At 38.7% G+C, this 23,956-nt stretch overlaps 1 long non-coding RNA gene across 2 annotated transcripts in view; it reads right to left on the bottom strand.

The window, feature by feature from the left end:
• Positions 1 to 1,446: 1,446 nt before the first annotated feature.
• Positions 1,447 to 23,956, bottom strand: part of LOC102155382 — a 48,790-nt gene continuing 26,280 nt past the window's right edge. Inside the window, exons 2-4 of one of the 2 annotated variants that reach the window (XR_005357280.1) lie at positions 13,648 to 13,760; positions 8,382 to 8,520; positions 1,447 to 1,521 (exon numbers count right to left, since the gene is read on the bottom strand). This is a non-coding gene — a long non-coding RNA (uncharacterized LOC102155382). Of the gene's footprint in view, positions 1,522 to 3,991; positions 4,143 to 8,381; positions 8,521 to 13,647; positions 13,761 to 23,956 lie in introns of those variants that run through there. The other variant, XR_005357279.1, reaches the window with a different exon arrangement.

Genomic DNA, 23,956 nt, shown 5'->3' with positions numbered 1-23,956 from the left:
TGGCTGTTATATTATCTCTTTATCTGACTAAATCCACAGACTTTTAGCTTCAGCCACATTCAAAAATGCCACCTATTAATTCCTTGCTAATGGAAATCAACTTTATCTAAATGCCAAATTAATGGGAGATTAAAATAGATGAAAGATGTTCCTTTCCTGAACTAGGCTTTAATCTAGGATTAGCTATGACTAGAAATCCGTGGGCTCTGGGAAGAAGGCTGTGGACCTTGAGGAGGAAAGATAATTAAAAAGTAGACTGGGATATCAGGGATGATCTGGAATGTTCATAGATTCAATTTCATAGGATTGTGAGTCAGCAACAAGCCCACACGTAATTAAATGGCACAGTATATCTTAAAATGCTCTGTAAACAATAATAAACTAGACTATTAAAAAACCAACCAATTCTGAATGATTTATAAAATTAGTCTTATATACATATTTGCAAGATGTACACTTATACTTCTAATTATATGAAACAGTTTGAAAGGAGGGCACCTGGTGGCTCAGTGGTTGAACATCTGCCTTTGCCTCAGGTCGTGATCCTGGGGTCCTGGGATTGAATTGTGCATCAGGCTCCCCACAGGGAACCTGCTTCTCCCTCTGCCTATGTCTCTGCCTCTCTCTATATGTCTCTCAGGAATAAATAAACAAAACATCTTTAAAAAAAAAAAAGAAGAAGGATCCCTGGGTGGCTCAGCAGTTTAGCGCCTGCCTTTGGCCCAGGGCGCGATCCTGGAGACCCGGGATCCAATCCCACGTCGGGCTCCCGGTGCATGGAGCCTGCTTCTCCCTCTACCTATGTCTCTGCCTCTCTCTCTCTCTCTCTCTCTCTGTGACTATCATAAATAAATAAAATAAAAAATAAAAAAAAAGAAGAAAATGAAAAAAACAGTTTGAAAGGAGTCCAGGTCAAATCATTGTATCAGGGATTGTTTCATTTGAAGTGAAAAGGAGTCCTGATTTTGACCCCACAACTAAAAATACTTGATACATGATAAATACTACCCTCCCCTAGGACACCTGGCTGGCTATCAGTGGGTCATGGGACTCTTGATCTCAGGGTCATGGGTTCAAACCCCACATTGGGTGTAGAGATTACTTAAAAAAAAAAAAAAAAAAAAAAAAAAAAGATTATCCTCCCCTAATTCATTCTGTGTTTGAAAAAGCATCAGCTTTTGGAGGCTATCCCTTCTGTCATTGGGTTAAGTGAGAGGTACCAGTTAAGAAAATTAGTACAACCCCCACCATTATTCCATCCCTCATGTAAGAGAAGACAGGAACAGTGAAAGTTGCCTTTTAGAGGGAATACAGTATTATAAAGAGAGGGTATTTTCTTTCCTTACATCGTGAGGGAGAGTAGAGAATTTCCCCCTTCTCTAAGACCAGAAAGGGAGTTACCAGAAGAACCATTCACTAAGTAGAGGTGCTTGAACCTTCTGAATCATTACCTGCTTCAGTAAGTTGAGAATCAGTGATTGCCTCTGGTCTAAAAATTGCTAAGCCATTTCCCTGATGTTGCTAGGGAATAGAAAAAGAGACATGAGAGGGGCACCTAACTGGCTCAGTCAGTAGAGCATGCAACTCTTTATCTTAGGGTCATAAGTTCAAGCCCCACATAGGGCATAGAGCTTAAAGAAACATAAAAAAAAAGTACATAAATAAAAATTTAAATATTTTTAAAAAGACATGAGGAACTGGGTAAAGCTGAGAGAGGGAGGTATCAGCTGAGTAGTGGAGCTGTCTGCATACCTACTGTTTGGAATGGCAAGTTTCCCAAGACTCAAGTTGTACTAGATGGTATAGCAGGGCCCTAGACAACTGCCCCATCACCACACATGCACAAATGCACGTGCGGTGCATACCCATACCAGCTGTGTATTATTTCCAGCTCAAGCGGTCAAAAGAAACTCCCAATTCCAAATTCTGAGGAGAGAAAAACCAATTAGCCCAGCTTAGTCCATTCCTGGTCCAATCAACTAGGGGCTCAAGAGCAGTATTATGAATGAGCAAACTCTTAGAGAAGGAGGCATGGGCAAGCTCATTTTAAAAAGTGAATGGAAGGAAGGTAAAAGAGATATCACAGCACAGTTATCTGCAACCAATATTTTTTTTTTTTTTTTTTTTAATTTTTTTTTATTTATTTATGATAGGCACACAGTGAGAGAGAGAGAGGCAGAGACACAGGCAGAGGGAGAAGCAGGCTCCATGCACCGGGAGCCCGATGTGGGATTCGATCCCGGGTCTCCAGTATCGCGCCCTGGGCCAAAGGCAGGCGCCAAACCGCTGCGCCACCCAGGGATCCCTGCAACCAATATTTTGATGATGGGATACCTGGGTGGCTCAGCGGTTAGGTGTCTGCCTTCGCCTCAGGGTGTGATCCTGGAGTTCCAGGATCGAGTCCTGCATCGGGCTCCCTGCATGGAGCCTGCTTCTCCCTCTGTCTATGTCTCTGCCTTTCTATCTCTCTGTGTCTCTCATGAATAAATAAATAAAATCTTAAAAGATACATATATTTTGATGATAACAAAATTGGGGAAACTGATCCATTGTAAAAGAAGATATGTTCCATTTCCTGACTGAGTCTTCCATTTTGAGGTAAAAATCTGAAGAATAATGTCATTGTCCTATAATATCTAATAATGTTTAATGTAAAATTTAATTGCCATTATGACATGACTGTAGTTGGCAAAAGGGTTACATATTTTATCTCTCTAATAAGTTATATTTATGGAAGATCCCTTCCCCCAAAAAGTACTCATTTGGAATAACTGTAATTTTAATTAATCATTATGTACCTGACTTCTAGGCAAAATGTTTTTTGGACCATAAGAAAGTTCACAGTATACAAGTAGTCATCATTATCAGCAACATTAACAAATATCTATAAAGCACTTATAGAAGGTCAAGTCTTTCTGCTGCTGCAGTCATGGTTAACTTCAAATAAATAGTGCCTTCTAAAAGGAAATCATTGGAGTGCTGGTGCTGGAATAACTGGGAATCCATATTTAAAATCTTAAGTATAGGGGTGCCTGGGTGGCTCAGTCAGTTGAGCATCTGACTCTTGATTTCAGCTCAGGTCATGATCTCAGAGTCATGAGATCAACCCTGCTCAGGATTCTCTCTCTCTCTCTCTCTCTCCCTCCCCCCCCCCCCCCGCCCCGCCTCTCCTTCCCCTCCCCCACACACAAAGAAAACTACTCAGCAATAAACAGGAATGGATTGTGGATATACAAAACAACATGGATAAATCTCAAATGGATTATGCCAAGTGAAATAACTCCATGTCAAAGGTTACATACTGTAGTATTCCATCTACAACATTCTGATAAAAGTAAAAATATAGGTGGTTCAGTTAGTTGAGCGTCTGACTTCGACTCAGGACACAATCCCAGGGTCCTGGGATGGAGTCCTATGTGGGCTCATGATCAGCAGCGAGTCTGCTTCTCCCTCTCCTTCTGCCACTTCCCCACTCATGCTTGCTCTTTCTCCCAAATAAATAAATAAAATATTTTTTAAGTAAAAATAGGGGTGCCTGTGTGGCTCAGTTGGTTAAGCATCTGCCTTCAGCTCAGGTCATGATTCCAGGGTCCTAGGATCAAGCCCCACTTTAGGCTCCCTGCTCAGTGAAGAACCTGGTTCTCCCTCTCCCCTCTACTTGTGCTCTCTCTCTCACTATCTCTGTTGCTATCTCTGTCTCTCACAAATAAAATCTTTTTTAAAAAACATTTTAAAAATTTTAAAAATCTTTTTTTAAAAAAATATAGGAACAAATATAATGCACATGGATCACTGGTTTCCAAGATTAGGAGTGGAAAAGGGTCATACAGACAGCAGGAGGGAATTATTTCAGGTGTTGAATTGTTTCATTCTCTGTGATAGTGGTTACAAAAAGATACATGTGCAAAAAAAATCTACACATGCATAACATATCATAGATCTGTACATACACTGAAAACATGAATTTTTATGTATTTTTTTATTTGACAGAAAAAATAATTACCTGCATAAAAAGCATCCTTGATGCTTTAAAGAATGGTACCTTGTTATCCATATTGAGCTTACAAGTTTTCATAAATCTGTTGCATGAAAGTGAAGCTCTTTAAAACCATACCAGTCTTTCTCTAAGATGTCTCTTACACCTGTGCACGAAAGATCAACAATCTTTTAGAACAGTTTTTTTTAAATATATATTTTATTTATTCAGTCATGAGAGAGAGAGGGAGAGGCAGAGACCTAGGCAGAGGGAGAATCAGGCTCCCCACAAGGAGCACGACATGGGACTCAATCCCAGGACCCTGGGATCACATCCTGAGCCGCAGGCAGACGCTCAACCGCTGATCCACCCAGATGTCCCATTAGAACAGTTTTAATGAAGTAAAATTAACTTAAATAGCACAAATTGAAAGAGTATAATTTCGTAAGTATTAATATATGTAGACAACCATGAAACCACCACATCCAAGAAAACTATTTATCACACATGTCATTTTGTAGTCCCTAATTCCTCTTCATTCTATCCCCTCTTTCCCAAACAATCATGACCTCAGTTTCTGTAGATTGTTTTGCATTTTATGGACTTTTATATAAATGTATTCACACAACATGTACTCCTTTTTTGTCTAACTTCTTTCACTCAGCATAATTATTTTGAGATTTATCCCTGTTTTGTGTATCAAGAGTTCATTCCTTTTTATTGCTGTGTAACATTCTGTTGTAGGGTATACCATAATTTGTTTATCCATGAATCTCTGGGTTTTCAGTTTGGGCTATTAAAAATAAAGCTACTAGGAACATTTGTGTATGTGTCTTTGTATGAATATATACTTTCATGTTTCTTGTATAAATACCTAAGAGTGGAATGGTTGTGTCATATGGAAGGCACATATTTAACTTTTAAGAAACTATCAAACTGCCAAAGTACCATTTTACATTCCCATCAGCAATGTGTGAGGGTTAATTCCTTCTTATCATCACCAGTAACTGGTACAGTCTTTTCAGTTTTAGATGTTTGTGTGGAGTGTTATCTCATTGTGATAATAATTTGTATTTCCCTCATATCTAATGATGTTGAGCATCTTTGCATGTGTTTATTTGCTATATTATATACCGTCTTTGGTCAAGTAAGTCTAAAGATTTTAATGAAGTAGCTTTCAAGAGATACAAACATAAAACTTAAACTTCCAGGTATTTACTATTTCCTCTAAGAGTTCCTTTTTAATAGTTGGTTTAAATGATAACTTTATTGAGATATGATTCATACACCATAAAATCCATCCTTTTAAAGTGTATAATTCATAGTTTTTAGTATATTCATAGATTCGTGCAACTACTACTATTGTCTACTTTCAGAACATTTTCATCACTCTAACAAAAAAAACGCATAATCAGTAAGAATCACTTTCCATGCACCTCCTTTTTCTGCCCTGGAAACCACTACTACAGTTTCTGTTTCTGTGGATTTGCCTATTCTGGCCTAGCAGTAGAATTACTCAGGCGTACGGTAACTCTAGGTACAGCATTTGAGTAATTATCAAACTGCCTTCTAAAGTGGCTATACCATTTTACAATCCTACCAGCAATGTATGGAAGTTCCTTGCATTCCACATACATTCTACATTCTCATCAACTTGTTATTGTCTTTTGGGTTTTAGCCATCTTAGTGAGTATGAAGTGGTATGTCAATGTGGTTTTTGACTTGCATTTCCCTAGCGACTAATTATGTGAGGGCATCTTTGCATGCACTTAATGGTCATTTGTATATCTTCCTTGGAGAAGTGTCTATTCATATCTTTCACCCATCTTTTAATCAAATTGTCTTTTTATTTTTGATTTGTAAGAGTTATTTGTTTTTTAGGGATTTTCTTTTTTGTTTGGTTTTAAAGATTTTTTTTTTGAAGATTTTATTTATTCATGAGAGACACAGAGAGAGGTAGAGACATAGCAGAGGGAGAAGCAGGCTCACTGCGAGAAGCCTCATGTGGGACTCGATCCCGGCACCCTGGGATCACGGCACCCTGGGATCACGCCCTGAGCCGAAGGCAAACACTCAACCACTGAGCCACCCAGGCATCTCTGTAAGAGTTATTTGTATATTTTGGATTCAACTCCCTTACCAGTTACATAATTTGTAAATTTTTAAAAAATATTTTATTTATTTATTCACGAGAGACACAAAGAGAGAGGCAGAGACAAAGGCAGAGAGAAAAGCAGGCTCCCTGCAGGGAGCCTGATGCAGGACTCTGTCCCAGGACACTGGGACCACACCCTGAGCTGAAGGCAGCCGCTCAACCACTGAGCACCAGGTGTCCCTATAAATATTTTTTTTATTCAGTAGATTAATTATCCTTTCACTTTCTTGATAGTGGCTTTGAAGCAGCATTTCTTTGAAATGGAATGCTTCAGAGTTTTTAATTTTGGTAAAATCTAGTTTGTGTATTTTTTTCTTTGGCACTTGTATTTTGGTGTCATACCTAAGGAACTATTGCCTAATCTGAGGTCATGAAAATTTACCCCTATGTTTTTTCTATGTGTTTTACTGTTTTAACTCTTAGGGCTATGATCCATTTTGAATTAATTTTTATGTATTATGAATTAGGGGTCCAACTTCATTCATTTGCCTATGGAGATCCAGTTGTCCCAGTACCATTTGTCGAAAAGACTTTCAACATCTTTTTTTTTAAATATTTAAAAATTTTTTTAAAGATTTTTAAAAATTTCGGGATCCCTGGGTGGCGCAGCGGTTTGGCGCCTGCCTTTGGCCCAGGGCGCGATCCTGGAGACCTGGGATCGAATCCCACGTCGGGCTCCCGGTGCATGGAGCCTGCTTCTCTCTCTGCCTGTGTCTCTGCCTCTCTCTCTCTCTCTCTGTGTGACTATCATAAATAAATTTTTTTAAAAAATTTTTAAAAATTATTTATTCATAGAGATGCAGAGAGAGAGAGAGAGAGAGAGAGAGAGAGAGAGAGAGGCAGAGACACAGGCAGGGGAGAAGCAGGCTCCATGCAGAGAGCCTGACGTGGGACTTGATCTCCAGTCTCCAGAATCACGCCCTGGGCTGCCGGCGGCGCTAAACCGCTGCGCCACCAGGGCTGCCCTTTCAATATCTTTTTAATAGTTTTAATCTCTAATTGGGAATATGTCTGTGGAAAACTCATGCATCACTTAATTTCAAAGCTCAGTATCATCATACTTAATTTAATGTCTGCCAGAGTTATCTGTCATCTTATGACTTGAACATGAATAGTCATAGTTTAGTTTGCTTTCACATCTGAAAGATGTCCAGGAACTAAGCTAGATTTGCTTTTTAAAAAACCATGTTTCCTAGTACAGTAATAGCTCATATTATTCTTTAGAAACAAGAAAATGTAACTCTTGGCATTATTATTTAGTCCTATAGTTTCTTGTATAAATGTATCATTTTTTAAATTGCAAAGATATTGGTAGAACCTTAACTTATATCCAGTCATAACTTCATTAGAGCTAGAACAACTAGCTTCAAAGTTTACTTTTAAACAAAATTTATTTATGTTAACAGAAAAAACATACTTTTAAGCAAAATTTGCATACATTAACAGAAAACATTTGGTCTTGTACTGTGTTAACTTAGTTGAGCAAGAACTGAGTCCCAGAAATTTTCTTCTTTACATAGTTACAGGTTAACCTGGGCCACAGGAGACATTTTGGACGAGAGCAAAATTTGGAAGACAGAGGTGAAAAAGGAGCTATCTTTAAAAAAAAATTATGGCAACATAATTCACTCTCCATATAACCATATAACTAGCCCATTATCCTCTTCTTTTTACACAGGAAGGGTCAATGCAGTACACCACATACTGTTGCAGTTCACGCACATTGTCACCCATTTGTTGGCTCGTTTGGAGGTATGAAACTGCAGCGGGTGTAAAGCAACTCTACCTTCCTGCTGAGTCTCTTCCTTTAGCTTCTCCAACTCTGACTCCTGAGTCAGCTGCACATTAGCTTCATAATGAAGGATTCTAGCTTCTCTTGTGGTTACCTGTACCACTAAAGTTAAAGGCTTAGAGGTGGTAAGGGACCGAAGCAGGTTCCAACTTGTCCTCTCCTACTAGTTTTTGCCATTGGTCCATTTTCTTTCTAGACTGCCTGCCATCAGGCTTAGCACCACAGAAGCAAAAGCCATGCATAAACTATTTAACCAGCTTCCATTAATTGTGTGAGGTCAAATTCCTATATATAACAAATCCTATGTCATTTCCAGGGATACTGTTTTTCTGATCAAATCCTGTTACATCATTACACACTTACAATTTGAGAATACTTTCTGTCAATAAGGCATCTAAGTGTATAATTAATGAAGAGTTAACTGGCCTATACGATCTTCACTCCTTATTCAAAAATACCTGCCCAGAAGATGTCTTATCCAATAATTTTTTTGTGAGCTCTTGTTCTTTAAGATATTCAGCTCGAGATTATCACTTGGATTTTCCCCCATGTTCTGCTTTAGTATATCAGATGAACACCAAGACTGGATGAAGTGGCCTGGGGGTAAAAAATAAACTTTTAGTTCTATTGAATATAGGAGTACAATGTACAATACTGGTTAAGCTTACTAATCAGCCTCTTAGGGTGATAGAATTAATTTAAGGGATATGAAATGCCACTATAAAAGGGATACAAATTAAAATGTGATTTATTTCTCTCCCTAATGGGTAAAATTTAAAAGAATAATATATTAATTGATTATTTAACCAGTACTAGTTGGGGATGTGAAATGAGAAGATTTAGAGTTACTTAATCCAGCCCCTGCCTGCTGTTATTGCAAAATTGGGTCCCTCATTTCAACTGATTGTTCAAGGATATCTGCCAATCAACCTGGTTCACTGGTATCAGTTCCAGAACACAGGGTCATGGAAAGCAGTAGCCCAGTGTCCAGCAGATGGCAAAATTCTTGTGAAAGAAGAAAAAGAACAAGTTGGTCCAGGGGGCTAACTTGCAGGCAGTATTCCTGGCAGTGATAGAATTAGATACAAATAGAAGCCCTACTCTTTGAGTGTCTACTGATTCTTGGGCTGTTACCAATGGATTTGTAATCTGGTCTAGCAAGTGGGCCAAACATAACTGGATGATAAAAGGGGTACCCGCTCTTTGGAAATCTTTACATGAATTCCAAAGGCAAATAAAAGTGAAACATGTTGCTGCTCAACAAAGAAACTTTATGCAAAGGGTCAACAAGTGTGATCTCTTGAAGGGGCAATCTGGGTTCACAAAATGAATTGACATTAGGGAATTCAAGCCATGCAGCAATGGACCACATGACAAAATGTACTGGTGGCCTTTGCTGAAATGCTGTTAATAACAATTCTGTTTACAATTAGCCTTTGGAAGTATTCCCAGGGGAGAAGGTCCAGTACAGAGCTGGCAAGTAGATAATATTGACCCTTTAGCTATTGCTCTAGGGGAAATTAGATGATTATTGACAGAACTTGATGCATATTCTGTGTTGGGTTTTGCATACCTAGTGACTAAAGCCACTGTCTTTAAAATTTCCAAAGAGCTGGAACGAGAATATTGTGCCCATTTGGCTCTCTTAGTTACACCTCCTCAGATCAAAGCACTCACTTCTCTGCCCACATAGTACAACAATGGGCAAAGAAACATCCCAGTTAATGGACTGGGCTTATCATATTCCTTATTACCCTCAAAGGAGTAGATTAATAGACAATTAGAATTGGACTAAACACAGCAACTACTTAAAAAGATGCTGGGATGACGATGGATTGAAGGATTGGTCTACAAACTTGTAGCTTGTGTTTTGCAACTTAACATCAAGGAGACTGTATTTGGGTCTCAGTTAAAAACAAACTGTTACACTTTTACAGTGGAAGGGAAAAGAGAGTGGGGAATAATAGAGGTACATAAAAACAGGTCTTTCATAGTTCATGACAGTTTTCTTTTTTAATGCTGTCTTAGTCCCTTTGGGTCGTTAAAACGAAGTACCACAGACTGGGTGGCTTATGTACAACAGAAATTTGTTTCTCACAGTTCTGGAGGCTGAAAGTCAGAGATCACAATGCCATCTTGGTTGAGTTCTAATGAGGGCCCTCTTTCAGTTTGTAAACTACTGATTTCTCACTGAATCCTCACAAGGCACAGAGCAGAGACCAACAATTTCCCTTACGACTTTTATAGGGGCAATAATCCCATTTATGAGGGAACAACCCTCATTTAATCCTAATCACCTCCCAAAGGCTCCACCTCCTAGTACCATCACAATGAGGAGGGGCTTTTTTTTTTTTTTAAGATTTTATTTATTTATTTGAAAGAGAGTATGAGCCAGAGAAATCACAGAGGGAAAGGAAGAAGTAGAAGCTGCCCTGCTGCTGAACAGTGATCTGACACGGGGCTCTATCCCAGGATCCTGAAATCATGACCTGAGCCGAAGGCAGCCATTTAATGGACTGAGCCACCCACAGGCCCCAAGGGGAGGGTTTTGATATAAGTTTGGGGGATGGGTATGGACACAATCAGTCCATAACAAACACACTGGACTGGTAGTCCCTGGACTGGATGTATAGTTAAGGGCTCCCAAGGCCAACAATGTAAAACAAGATAGTATCTACTGATTTGAACCTAATGCAAGAATTTCAAAGACATTAATGGGATAGACTATCCCTTCCCCCACTTTTCCAAGTTGGGGCTAACTATGCAAATGTTTTGTTGCTAGTGGACAAGATAGCTCCATTTTCTCTACTTCTTGAATCTGATCCCCTAAATTTGGAGCAGACTGGAAGCTAAGTCCAAACACATCTCATCTTGTTACCAACTACATGGACTAGCCTAGCCACTAAAGCAGAGAGATCTTCTTCAGGGGAAAGGTTTGAACTAAAATTAATGACTATTGAAAGAAAAGTGAAATTATTGCTAGAGGAAAGGAGCCAACAAATTGCTTTTGCAGAAGGGAAAATCTAACAGTGTCCGTGAGGCTTAGATAGAGACTTAGAATAAGAGAATAATATTCTGTCTTAGCTTAGACTCAGGTGCCTGTTCTAGGGGAAGGAGTCTGCCAAAACCTCTTCCTCTTTTGAAGAGCCAGGAAGTGAGATGAAGAAAAACAGTCTACCAGGAACAGTCTACATTCTCAAAATGAATCAAAAAGTGGGAAGTTTTAACTATGACTATACAGAAAAATACTAATGTGGCTGTGTCTTTTGGTTTTTGTATCACAGGACATTATCCCTATGGAGGAGAACTGGCATTTCCAAGGAAGAGGTAGACTTGATTAATGATAGGTTGATTACAGTTCTTAATCATTCAGCAGATGTATGCTTAAAGTTCAGATAGCTTTAGATTCAGGAGGCAGAAGAATTATAAAAGTTGGTATAAAAATATAAGAAAATGCATGTTGATATTATTTACTGGTTTGGTTTCTGCTTGAAATCATACCTCTTTCTTACTAGTTATTGCAAATGCTTATTTAGAATCTGTGTGTACATTTCTTTTTTCTTTTTTCTTTGAAAGAGAGAAAGCAGAGACAGAGCACGAGCTGAGGGAGAGGGGCAGAGGAGGAAGCAGGCTCCCCACTGACCAAGGAGCCCGATATAGGGTGCCATCCCAGGACCCCCCATCATGACCTGAGCCAAAGGCAGACACTCATCTGACTGAGCCACCAAGGTACCCCTGTGTGTGCATTTCAATTGTACAGAAAGTTAATTTCTTTCAAAATAAGGATAGTTGTTTTACCCATAGATTAGAATGGTGGACTATATACTGTGACAGTTGACTCCCACAGGCCAGAAATGAGCCTGCATTGTTTTGCTAGTTACTGTATGGCACTGACCCCTGGACAAGGCATGAAACATATTGATAGTGTTGTTTCGTAACCATAGGTCTGAGGAACTTTGGGGTAGTTGTGATTTGTACCACTTGGTTGACATTGAATATTAATATCATTGAGACCAGTGCTTTATAGCTGGTCTCAGCTCTGCTGTTGGGACTAGCTATTTAGCAGGAATATACCTATATGATAAGTAAAATGTAACAAACTCCACCCAAACTTTATTTTGGGCCTTTTGCTGATATTCTGTGCACACATCAGTGGCTCCTGATCTGGGAGAGAAACTGCATCTGGCCTCCACCCTTACGTAGGGCAAACAAAGCAGCCTACCCTAGCCTCTCTGGACCCCTGAGAGTGAGGCAGCCTTTGATGTGATGCAATCTTTATTTTAATGCCATCAATATATTCTTTTTTTAATAGAGTATAAATTTGTAAGCGTTGTGATTTTGAGTCTTGTGACTTTTCTTGAGCAATAAAACCCTGTTTATCACTGTTAATGCATGTATAGATATTATACATTAAAAATATTCTAAGAAAATAAGGGTGTGCAATATAGGTTATCATCAGGGACTCTGTTTAGAAGATAAGAAAAGATAGAAAGGATGACAAAAGGTTGTAATATTACCTAATTTAGGAGAAACATAATCAGAATATTTTGACTCCAGAACCCCACTACTTAAGAGGGTTCTTGTTCCAATTAGAACTATCCTCAACACATAGCAGTTAATTTGAAATTTTAAAACTTGACTAAACTTTCAGCTGTTATGATATCACACTGTGGTTGACCAAGAATTTGGTCAGATTCCAGAGAATTATCTTATGATATTTAAACTTAGAGTTTCCTATTAAATCCTAGAGTTTCCCGTAACTCCAAGCTAAGGGCACCATGTTTCACATAGACAGTGGGGAATATAAAGAGAGATATTCATGAATAAATTGAATTGTTTGGTGAAATATTTTGTAGCATCCCACATGAGTTGAAATGGGAAGAATTTAGAAACCCTACCATAGAAAAATTTTCAGTTCTTAAATATAAGTTATCTAGGACTAGAGCAAAAGTTTCATCAGAGCATAATCTTAGATCCAACAGATAAGAATGAAAAAGAGATGGTATGTGACAATATTTTGAAAGGACAGTGGGAAAGCAACAAAAATCTTACCCTAAAATCATAGAAACCAAGGTATTCATAGCTGAACTAGGAACAAAAGTTTTCCTTAACTGAATGATCTATATGGGTGGAGGCCTGCTTTTCCTACTGGAAGACTGACCCTATAAACATAATTTAGGTCCTGATATCATTTTCAACAATTAAATCATAGGACCTACTGAGTAATATAAGACAGACACTGTGGTTATTTGATGACTGAATAAACATGACACAGAAAAAAGAACATACAGTACTTGGCTTTGATAAATAGTTCTCCACCCAAATACACATAAGGAGCAACTGCCATTAAATTTTGGATGACTCTGTCCACCAATTACTTGTAAGCAGAGTAGATAGGTCATCAGAGACAGTCTAAAATAAAACCTGATAGTCATTAGCTGGCAGTAGTTGAGCATTTTTGATGTGCTAGTACTTTTTTTTTTTTTTTAAAGATTTTATGTATTTATTCATGAGAGACACAGAGAGAGGCAGAGACACAGGCAGAGGGAGAAGCAGGGGAGCCCAATATGGGACCCCATCCCAGGACCCCGGGATCACGACCCGAGCTGAAGGCAGATGCTCAACCACTGAGCCACCCAGGCGCCCCTGATATGCAAGTTCTTGCACTATGTGCTAGGTATAGGATGTGATTAACAATAATGCAATAGATAACATTATTATTACCTTTTCACAGATGAGAAAACTGAGAGCCATAAAGTCACTCCAGTTTTCTGACATCAGGCCATTGTTTAATGATCTGTGCAGAGTGGCTGGTGGCAGCAAAGGAGAAAGAGTATCTGAAAGGAAAAAAGCAGCTCACTAGACTTTCATCACCAAAAGTGATTACTTCAAACGAAGAATTCGTAAGAATTTATTCTATCTCTTCTTCTATACATTAATTTATACATTATGCATAATTTATATGAATCACAGCACCAATTAAATTACCACTTTTATAAAGTATTTTATTCTCCATTCCACTCGTTTCTTTCTTCTTCATCATCATCACTCAGTGTTAACTGTAAACTGTGCTTTGCACTAATATACTAAATCTTAGTCAAAGAATCAATCAAAAAGTCCTTACCTTCTGCTTTCCTGGTATGCTAAGGATTTTAACAGATCCCCACTCCCCTTCAATAAAGCAAAACAATCCCCACCTACACAAAGTTTGAGAAGATGCACAACACAAAATAATGCAAAATTAAAATGTGTAAAACAGAGACTGAGCTGTCTGATAAAGAGGTGATTCCTTGATTTTTCTCTTTCTTATATCTAAAATGTACACATTTAAACTCCTATTCTGAGAGGAAAAAAAGTAACAAGAGAACCACTGAATTGACATTATGTAAGGTAGATGTTTTCAAATTTAACAGATAGGCATCTAATACATTTAATTGAAATTTTACATTTTAACCATTTTTGTTATATTAACCATTTTATTACATTTAGAAACAACATTTCTAAAGTCCCCAGTGTATTCAGGAGATGCTTCCAGTGGTTTTACTAGCACAAAAATAACTTTTAGTTTAAAAAAATTTTTGTGAGATATGACACCCACACTTGAATTTAACTAAGATCATAGTTCTTCAAGTGTTCTTGCTTTTAGTTAGTTACACTTTTCCGTATACATTCATACAATGTGCTTTATTAGCCAAATTTCCCACCATAAACAATCAACAGATAATTACTGAGCATTTGATGTGCTCGCTTCAGCAGCACATATACTAATTACTGAGCATTTACTATTTATAAGACTTTGATGGACATTGTAAGAGAGAAAAGAAATAGATGACAGGGCATTTGCCTATGAAGAACTACACTGAGTGGGAGAGAGAAAAAAACAAATGAAAAATGAATTCCTTTTAAAATATTCATCCCATGGCTACAGAGAAGCTGTTACTATCTTGACTCCACAAATACCTGACTCTGGCCACCCCTCACTTTCTTTTGCTGGCTCCCGTCACTCAGCATTGACCCTTTAATGTAACTCCTCCTCAATGTTCTCTTGTTCTCACTATACACGGTCACCCTAAATGATCTCAATTCTTCCAAGTCTTCAAATTAACGTCAATGCAAATGACTCCCATATCTCTACCTCTTTGTGCTGTGGAATCACATTTCCAACTGCCTGCTGGATTCATTCCAGTGGACTTTGTGGTTATCTCCTTACATGCATCACATCCCAGGTCCAGAGCTAGGCTTCACTGGGCCAAGAATTCTGTCTACCTCTCTTGCTGGTTACTGGTTTAAATGAGCACAAAGCATTCTTTTAGGTCTCAGACTGATTTAGTGCTGGGCATTGAGACTCAATCTAGGCATTGACAAGCAAATAAATGGAGAGCACCACATGGAGAGATGGCCTCTTTCTTCCTCAATATAGTGTAAGGGAGGAAAACTTGTTTTTTCTTCCTATCTACATTCTTCAGCTGGTAAAATAATAAAATTGACATGAGACAGATTAGCAGGAGAAAAATCTAATTTCATACTAATGGGAGCTCATAAAGCTCAAAGAAGTGACAAAGCAGACAGTTTTTATACCTATTAGACAAATAGAAAATAAATTTGTGGGCAGCCTGGGTGGCTCAGCAGTTTGGCGCCGCCTTTGGCCCAGGGCCTGATCCTGGAGACCCGGGATTGAGTCCCACGTTGGGCTCCCTGCATGGAGCCTGCTTCTCCCTCTGCCTGTGTCTCTGCCTCTCTGTGTGTGTCTCTCATGAATAAATAAATAAAATCTTAAAATAATAAAAAGAAAAAAAGAAAATAAATTTGTGAAGAACTGACAAGACAAGTTTGGGCATGGGATAGTAAAATACTTGAAGAGGTTTGTATGCACTACTCATGAAGAGTGAGTGCGTAACTAAGTTTGTTTATAAAGCCTTCTCAGCCCCGAATTTCTTATCTCTGGCAATAAGGATGCCTTCTTCCCTCCAGGAGCAAGGAGGGCACACTTCACATAGGGAATTTATTTTCTGTCTTGAGGTGGACAGAAGGTTAGAGTGCCTTTCGTGCACTGTTTCTTTCTTAAGTAACTTTAATTCAAAAGAATCAAGATGCCAAAGTGGCATATTTGGTGGTAGCATGCCCCAAACCCTATCAAACGTCTTATGCAGGTATGAGGCCAGAAAATTTGCAGGAATCATAAAAACTAGCCTAAGGAAGAGGTTGACACAAGAAAGAGGACAGAGCAAGAGAAGGGAAATGGAACTGGAGGTACTTTAGTTTAACCCTAAAAGCCCATCCCACTTGTGGATTTCTGATTGTGAGCCCAATACTATCCTTATTATTCCAGCCTGTTTAAGGGCTTATGTTGCTTGTAGCCAAAAGCATTCTAGTTCATATACTCATTGTTGGTTAATGGAATCATCATATACACACTCACTTAAACTAGAAATCAAAGTCACTGGAGATGCCTCCCTCTTTCACAATCAAATTGCTCTGTTGTTTCTGACTCCATAATCTATCTCACCTTAGCTCCTCTTTTTCATTCCCTGTTGTCATCCCCCATGGCCATTACCTCTGACCTACAATATTGCAATGCTTCCTAACTGGAGTCTCTCTACTTTTAATCTTTCCTCTTCTTTCAATTCATTCGACGTGTTTCTTTCTTATAGTAACTTTTTAAAACATAGAATGAAAACAGATTTTTAAAAATAAAACATAGACAAGATTGATGCTATAACTTTGCAGGATTCGAATGGATTTCATTGCCTATAACAATATTTCCTAAATGCGTTCCATACAATAGTTTCAGGAAAATATCAAAGAAAGGGTTTTGTGATTAAATACATTTAGAAATTTCATCTGTGGTAGCCAAATTCTGTGATAGTCCCCAATGATCCTTCCTATCTTCTGGTACTTACTCCCTTCTGTGATGCCTTCCCATACTCAATCAGGATTGGTTTATGTGAGCACTAGATTATGGTAGAAATGATGATATGTCAGTCCAAGGTTAGGTCATAGAGGTTAGCTTCTGTATTGGTTTTTCTTGTATCACTCATCATGGGAAAGCCAGTTGCCATTTCATGAGAGGAGGTCCATATGGCAAAGAACCAAGGCCTTCAGCCAACAGCCAGGGTCTATCTGATAAGCTTATAATCTTTCTCTACTGGGGTGCTTAAAAGAACAATGATGGGGGAGCCTTTCCCTCCTTACCACCCTGTACATTGAGCCTCCACAGATTAACACAACAGATTGTGCTGGAATAGAAAAATAATTATTTATAAAGGAGAACTATAATATGCAAGAGACAAGAGTTAACATATCAACTAACTTGAATTTTCCTTTATATCTCAGAAGGAAAAGCACCCAAAGACTTCATTGGGAGGGAGCCCTCATGGGGCTGTTCCCTCCATTCCTAACAGGACAGTCCAGGCTCTTGCCCTTGCCTCTGCTCCAAACATCTCCTCTTCAAGATAATCCTACAACCCCACACTATCCTTGGAAAAAAACCTGGCCCTTCTCTTTCAATAGGAAAAGATTTCTTCTCTGGACCTTTCTCCTACCATCTCCCTACAATCTAGGCCATACTGTTTCAAAAAGAGACTCTAAGAGAAGTCAGCTCAAATCACTATAAGAAGTCTAACTATATTGCTTATTAATACTAATCTTCTGGTGAGTAAGAATTTTTCATCAGTGGGTACCCACTCTTAGTGATTCTGGTCTCAAGTAATTTTCTGAACTTCAACTAGATGAGCAGCAACACTGCCAGTCCTTTTGGTCATTTGGAGGTAAGTATATCTCCCAGGACCTTGCATTAATGATTTATCTTGAAGATATCAAAGTCTAAATTCATACTGAAGAAAGAATGTGCCCTCTGTCATCAAGATTCCCTGTTGTGCTAATAAGTTCCCAGTGGTTTCTTTCCTACTCCTCCAAGTAGCTTGAGCCATTACAAAATTAGTGACTTTTAAAGTCTTCCTTCTCTTTAACTCAGAGACTGGCACCAGCCTCAGTTGTGTTCTTTAGACTCAGACACTCCTCCTGATAAGAGATAAGAAGGATTGGCAGCCCCGGTGGCGCAGTGGTTTAGCACCGCTTTCCGCCCAGGGCCTTATCCTGGAGACCCAGGATTGAGTCCCATGTTGGGCTATCTGCGCGGAGCCTGCTTCTCCCTCTGCCTATGTCTCTGTCTCTCTCTCTCTTTGGGTCTCTGTGAATAAATAAATAAATTCTTAAAAAAAAAAGAGATGAGAAGGAAATTGTTGATACTTTCCATCATTAGGGCATGGTCTAATGAAAGCAAGAATGGAAAAGATCAGGGAAAGGGTATCTGGTTGGCTCAGTCAGAAGAGCATGTGATTCTTGATTTTGGGTCATGAGTTCTAGACCCGCATTGGGTATAGAGATTACATAAATGGGGATCCCTGGGTGGCGCAGCTGTTTGGTGCCTGCCTTTGGCTCAGGGTGTGATCCTGGAGACCCGGGATCGAATCCCACGTCGGGCTCCCGGTGCATGGAGCCTGCTTCTCCCTCTGCCTATGTCTCTGCCTCTCTCTCTCTCTCTCTCTCTATCATAAAAAAAAAAAAAATTTAGAGATTACATAAATGAACTTAAAAAAAAATCAGAGAAAAACAAACAAGTTGATAGCTTAAATGCATAACTCCAGGAGAATATTTTCATGTTTATTCACTCAAATACTATTTATTGAGTGCCTGCTATATGGCAGGCATTCTGGGTACAAAGACAAGTAAGATGTAAAACATGTACCACATGATTCTCTGAGAATTCGTAGCTTAATAGAGGATTGATTATTGAGAAATTGCTTGGCCGGATGTTTTAATCTCCAGTCTAATCCTCAATTTGCTAAGTGAGTCCCTTTGATTTCCTTGTCCTCAAATTCCTTGTCCGCACTTAGTAAAACTTCCTCAGAGTCTACATTCGTAAGTGTACAATATTTGATTTGGACAATATGTGATCTTTAATTCCTGCTTCCTAAATCAATTTCAAAGATAGACTAAGATCCCTCTTTTTTTTTTTTTTTTTTAGATTTTATTTATTTGACAGAGAGAGAGCACAAGCAGGAGGGGTGGCAAGTAGAGGGAGAAGCAGGCTCCCCACTGGGCAGAGAGCACAACAGGGGCCTCCATCCCAGGACCCTATATCATGACCTGAGCAGAAGGCAGATACCAACCAACTGAGCCACCCAGGTGCCACTCAAGATTCCTCTTTAAGGGCAGCCCCGGTGGTGCAGCGGTTTAGCGCCACCTGCAGCCCGGGGTGTGATCCTGGAGACCTGGGATCGAGTCCCACGTCGGGCTCCCTGCATGGAGCCTGCTTCTCCCTCTGCCTGTGTCTCTGCCTCTCTCTCTCTCTCTCTCTGAATGAATAAATAAATAAATCTTAAAAAAAAAAAAGATTCCTCTTTAAAACTAGATCGAATCCTAAGCAGCTAGCTCTATGTCACCTTCTCCTGGTTGCCTTCAGTTGCCAAGAACTAAAAGGTTCAGGAAGCATTCTTTCAGAGAGAGAGAAAAAGAAAACAAAATAAAAAACAAGAACAAATGAATCTTAGCTATTGTGGAACCTAAAGTCCCAAAAGTTTAAGAAAAGAAAAGCCTCTAGGGGCTGGCTGGGTAATTTGGTAGAACATGTGACCCAGGTTGTGAGTTGGTATGCCTTGCCGGGTGTAGAGTTAGTTTCCATAAAAAAAAAAAAAAAAAAAAAAAAAAAAAAACCACTTAAAAAAAAAGAAGGAGAGCTTCTAACCAGAGTCCAGGCCAGTCTTGTTCTCTGGCATTCAGACTCCTTTCAATCCCTTTGTAAGTCTCAACCAAGTGTTCAGACACAATCATTTAGTGAGGGATAAGTAGGACATTTGTCTACTCTTCCTACCAGCCAGTACTATCAAACAGTATTTGCATTTCCATGGTAACTCCAAACCCCTCCCCTTTGTCCTCCTTCATTATGGATTCTTTTTTTAAAATATATTTTTAAAAGATGTATTTATTTATTTGAGAGAGAGAGAGAGAGAGAGAGGCAGAGACACAAAAGGAGGGAGAAGCAGGCTCCATGCCGGAAGCCCGACTCAGGACTCGATCCCAGGACTTGATCCCGGGACTCCAGGATCCCAGGACTCCAGGATCGGGGGACTCCAGGATCACGCCCTGGGCCAAAGGCAGGCACTAAACCGCTGAGCCACTCAGGGATCCCCTTCGTTATGGATTCTGATGCCTTTCCACTTTCTTTCCTATAAGGTACAGTTGAGAGAAACAGGATGGCTAAAATTGGAAAGAGGAGCCAGTGTGTTCCTACAGAGCCACTGATTAATTATAAATTAGCATTTTTCAACATAACATGATGGAGAGCTATGACATGGAAAACAGTTCCCATATATTATGTTATATAAAAAAATAATAAAACTTGCTTTGACCTCATTTTCTTCTCATTAGCCCTTTTCTCCTTTATCGCATTTTGCAGGTTTTTGTCTTTTTATTGAATTTACATTTTTCATTGTGTCCTTTATCTCACCAGTTCTCCTTTTCCCTTTTTTTACACTGCTTAGTACATTGTAGAAATGCATATTTCTAAATTTGTTATGCTGTACTTTTTGTTCTTTAATAGATACTGGGCAAAAGGAGGAGTTCAGGATACAAGACATTTGTGTTATATTCATTTTCTGCCTCAGTAGAGAAATAGTGCCTTCTAGTGTTTGCAGTAACATTTTGTATTTGCACCATTTCCATTCTGAAAAGTAAAATGATACTGTTACTTTTCATAGTTCTACTTATTTGTTAAATATATTAATAATATTTTCATTTTAGAGACTTAAAAGTAAGGACCAAAAAACATTTCTTTAATGAGTTGATAATAGCACTTAGTCCAAATATGTGAAAGGATTAGAAAAATGTATCCTACCTAATGCATTCCCCATTTAACTGCCATCAGTCACCAACAGGTAAGGAAACAAATCACAAAAATTTGATTCATGATATTGCCAGGACTCTAAAAAGATACCATAAATAGAGAATTGCAAAAATGCTTGAAGGCACCATGAACAGGAAATATTACAGAAGAGTTGCTCAAGATATCCTTTTTGGATTTTGAAAATTTTTTTTAAGATTTTATTTATTCAATTAAAAAAAAAAAGATTTTATTTATTCATGAGAGACACAGAGAGAAGGCAGAGACACAGGCAGAAGGAGAAGCAGGCTCCCTGCAGGGAGCCCAACGTGGGACTAGATCCCAGGAACTCTGGGATCATGCCCTAAGCTGAGGGCAGACGCTCAACCGTTCAACCACCCAACCGCTGAGCCACCCAGGCATCCCTTGACATGGGTTTTGAAAGGATTTGACTGACATGTCTTCTTTGGTTCTGCTGCTCCTAAGTCACCTCTATTTCTCCTACAACTGGCCATGTTCTTTGGGAGAAGAGCTGTTCTCTCAGAGAAGCAAATATATTCCTTACGCAATTTATCATTTGTGAGAAGTTAACTGTTGTCCAGTATTTCCCAATTTCCTGTGGCTGGATAAGCATTCCCTGAAATGGATTCTCACTTGTTGACTATTATGAAAACATGAGGAATAAGTATGTGAATGTGTATTCTCTATGTATTGTATGAGGGTTCTCTAGATATACAGATGCAAATATAGATATATATAGACATATATATAATTATATACATGTCTATGTTTTTATGTATCTACATATACACATATCACAATGGTTCTGTTTCTACATATCTTTATTTTTTTAATGACATTTTAAAAAGATTTTTAAAAATTTATTTGAGAGAGAAAACACACAAGCAGAGGAAGGGCAAAGGGAGAGGGAGAAGCAGACTCCCTGCTGAGCAGGGAGCCTGGTGAAAGGCTTGATCCCAAAACCCCAGGGGTCATGACTAAGCCACCCAGGTGCCCCTATATATTTATATTTATAAAGAGATTTATTATAAGCAATTTGCTCATGAAATTATGGAAGCTGACAAGTCCCTGGATCTGCAGGGTAAGTTGGCATCTGGAGATGGAGAAGAGCTGATGGTACAATTCCAGTCCAAATTCAAAGCCTGAGAACTAGGAAAACCAATTTTCAATTCCAATTCAAAGCCTGACAGGCTCGAGACTCCAGGAAGAGTTGGTGTTTCAGTTTGAGTCCAAACAGAAAAAATTCTCCTTTACTTGAGGGAAGATTAGCCTTTGTGTTTTATTCAAACCCTTCAACTGTTTGGTTGAGGCACATCCACGTTTAGGGGGATGTGCTTTACTTAGTCCACTGATGCAAATTTTAATCTCGGGACCCTGGGTGGCTCAGCGGTTGCACGTCTGCCTTCTTCTCAGATCGTGATCCTGGAGTCCGGGAACGGAGTCCCGCATTGGGCTCTGCCTAGGTCTCTGCCTCTCTCTCTGTCTCTCATGAATAAATACATAAATCTTTAAAAAAAAATGTTAATCTCATCAGAAACACCTTCACAGATACACCCAAAATAATGTTTGGCCAAATACCTAGGCACCCCATGGCCCAGTCGAGTAGATACATAAAATCACAGGTATTATCAACATATACAAATTAAAATATGTTTCTTTGTCCTGCATACTCTTTAAAATGTTTACAGCATAATTGTTCTATAATGAGCATATTGTTTTAGTATTTGTTGTTTGAGTCTTATAAATTTCTTTCTTCAAAGAAGTAGACTGTACAATCTCTAAATGAGTTATTGTAGACAGTGTCTTTACTCTACAAATAACTGGAAAGAATATGGAGATAATATTCATCGAGTACTAACCATTTATTTGGAATTAGTTGTTTGTACATTTAATTTTCACAATAATCAACTGAGGTAGGTAAGATTACTATTATTTTAGAGCAAAGAAACTGAGACTTAGAGAGGTTAAATAACTTGCTCCAAAGGAGCAGAATATGATTCTAGAAATAGAAACCGATATTAGGGATGCCTGGATGACTCCGCAGTTGAGCGGCTGCCTTCAGCTCAGGGCATGATCCCAGAGTCCCCGGATCGAGTCCCACATTGGGCTCCCTGCATGCAGCCTGCTTCTCCCTCTGCCTGTGTCTCTGCCTCTCTCCCTCTCTCTCTCTCTCTCTCTCTGTCTCTCATGAATAAATAAAATCTTAAAAAAAGAAACAGATCTCAAAAGCCCATATTCTTTCTACTCCAATTTATCATTAACAAGCTATATTACTAAAGCAAACTAATTAACTTCTTAAGGCCTTGCAAATTACTTATTTGCAAAATGACTATGAACTGGGTGATTTTTTAAATTTGTTTTTTAAGTAATCTACACTCAACATGGGGTTCAGACTCAACTCTGAGATTAAGAGTTACATGCTCTGCAGACAAAGCCAGCCAGGTGCCCCTAAACTAGATGATATCTTAGGTCTCAATTGTTAGAGTTCATGGCAGACATTTCCAATTATCTACCCAATATCCATTAAGCTATTCACCCTTGCAAATAAAATAGAGACAAACTCATTTAACACACTTTCACCTTTACCCTTATTCCTACCTGACCAGACATGATGCTAAAAGAGAAACAGCATGTCCCAATTCCTTGGTGCAATATTTGTTTTCTACTGTTCTCCTAGCTAACAATCTTTTCAATTTCATTCCAGGGTCTAATGTTGGCCTTCAAAGTACAGTGTGTTCACCCCAGGGTAGAATCAAAATGAGTATAGTTGTGCCAAAATAAACATACATATATTTAAAACCATAGTGTTTTCCTGAACACAGGGAAAATTTTGTCATTGAAGCAATTTGGAAAATACAGAAATATTGGAAATAAGAAAAAATAAGAAACCTGTTATTCCTTAATTAAGAGAAAGAGAAAACCACTTTTGAAAATTTTGCTGTGTTTGAATTTCACATAGTGGAATAATCAACTGTAAACCTGCGTTAAACATATTCAGCAACTATTTTCAGACAGTGTACAATTAACAGCGTAGACTGCAGTTTCTGAGAGAAAGAAAACTCATGAAGTGAGTCTCATGATTGATCAGCTCTCTGCATAGGGAAAATTTCCTAACTATAGTGCAGAGAGTTT

This window comes from Canis lupus, chromosome 3 (genome assembly GCF_011100685.1).
Source record: "Canis lupus familiaris isolate Mischka breed German Shepherd chromosome 3, alternate assembly UU_Cfam_GSD_1.0, whole genome shotgun sequence".
NCBI lineage: Eukaryota > Metazoa > Chordata > Mammalia > Carnivora > Canidae > Canis > Canis lupus.
Note: the sequence above shows the minus strand (reverse complement) of the source record. Positions and strands in the feature narration are given on the sequence as shown.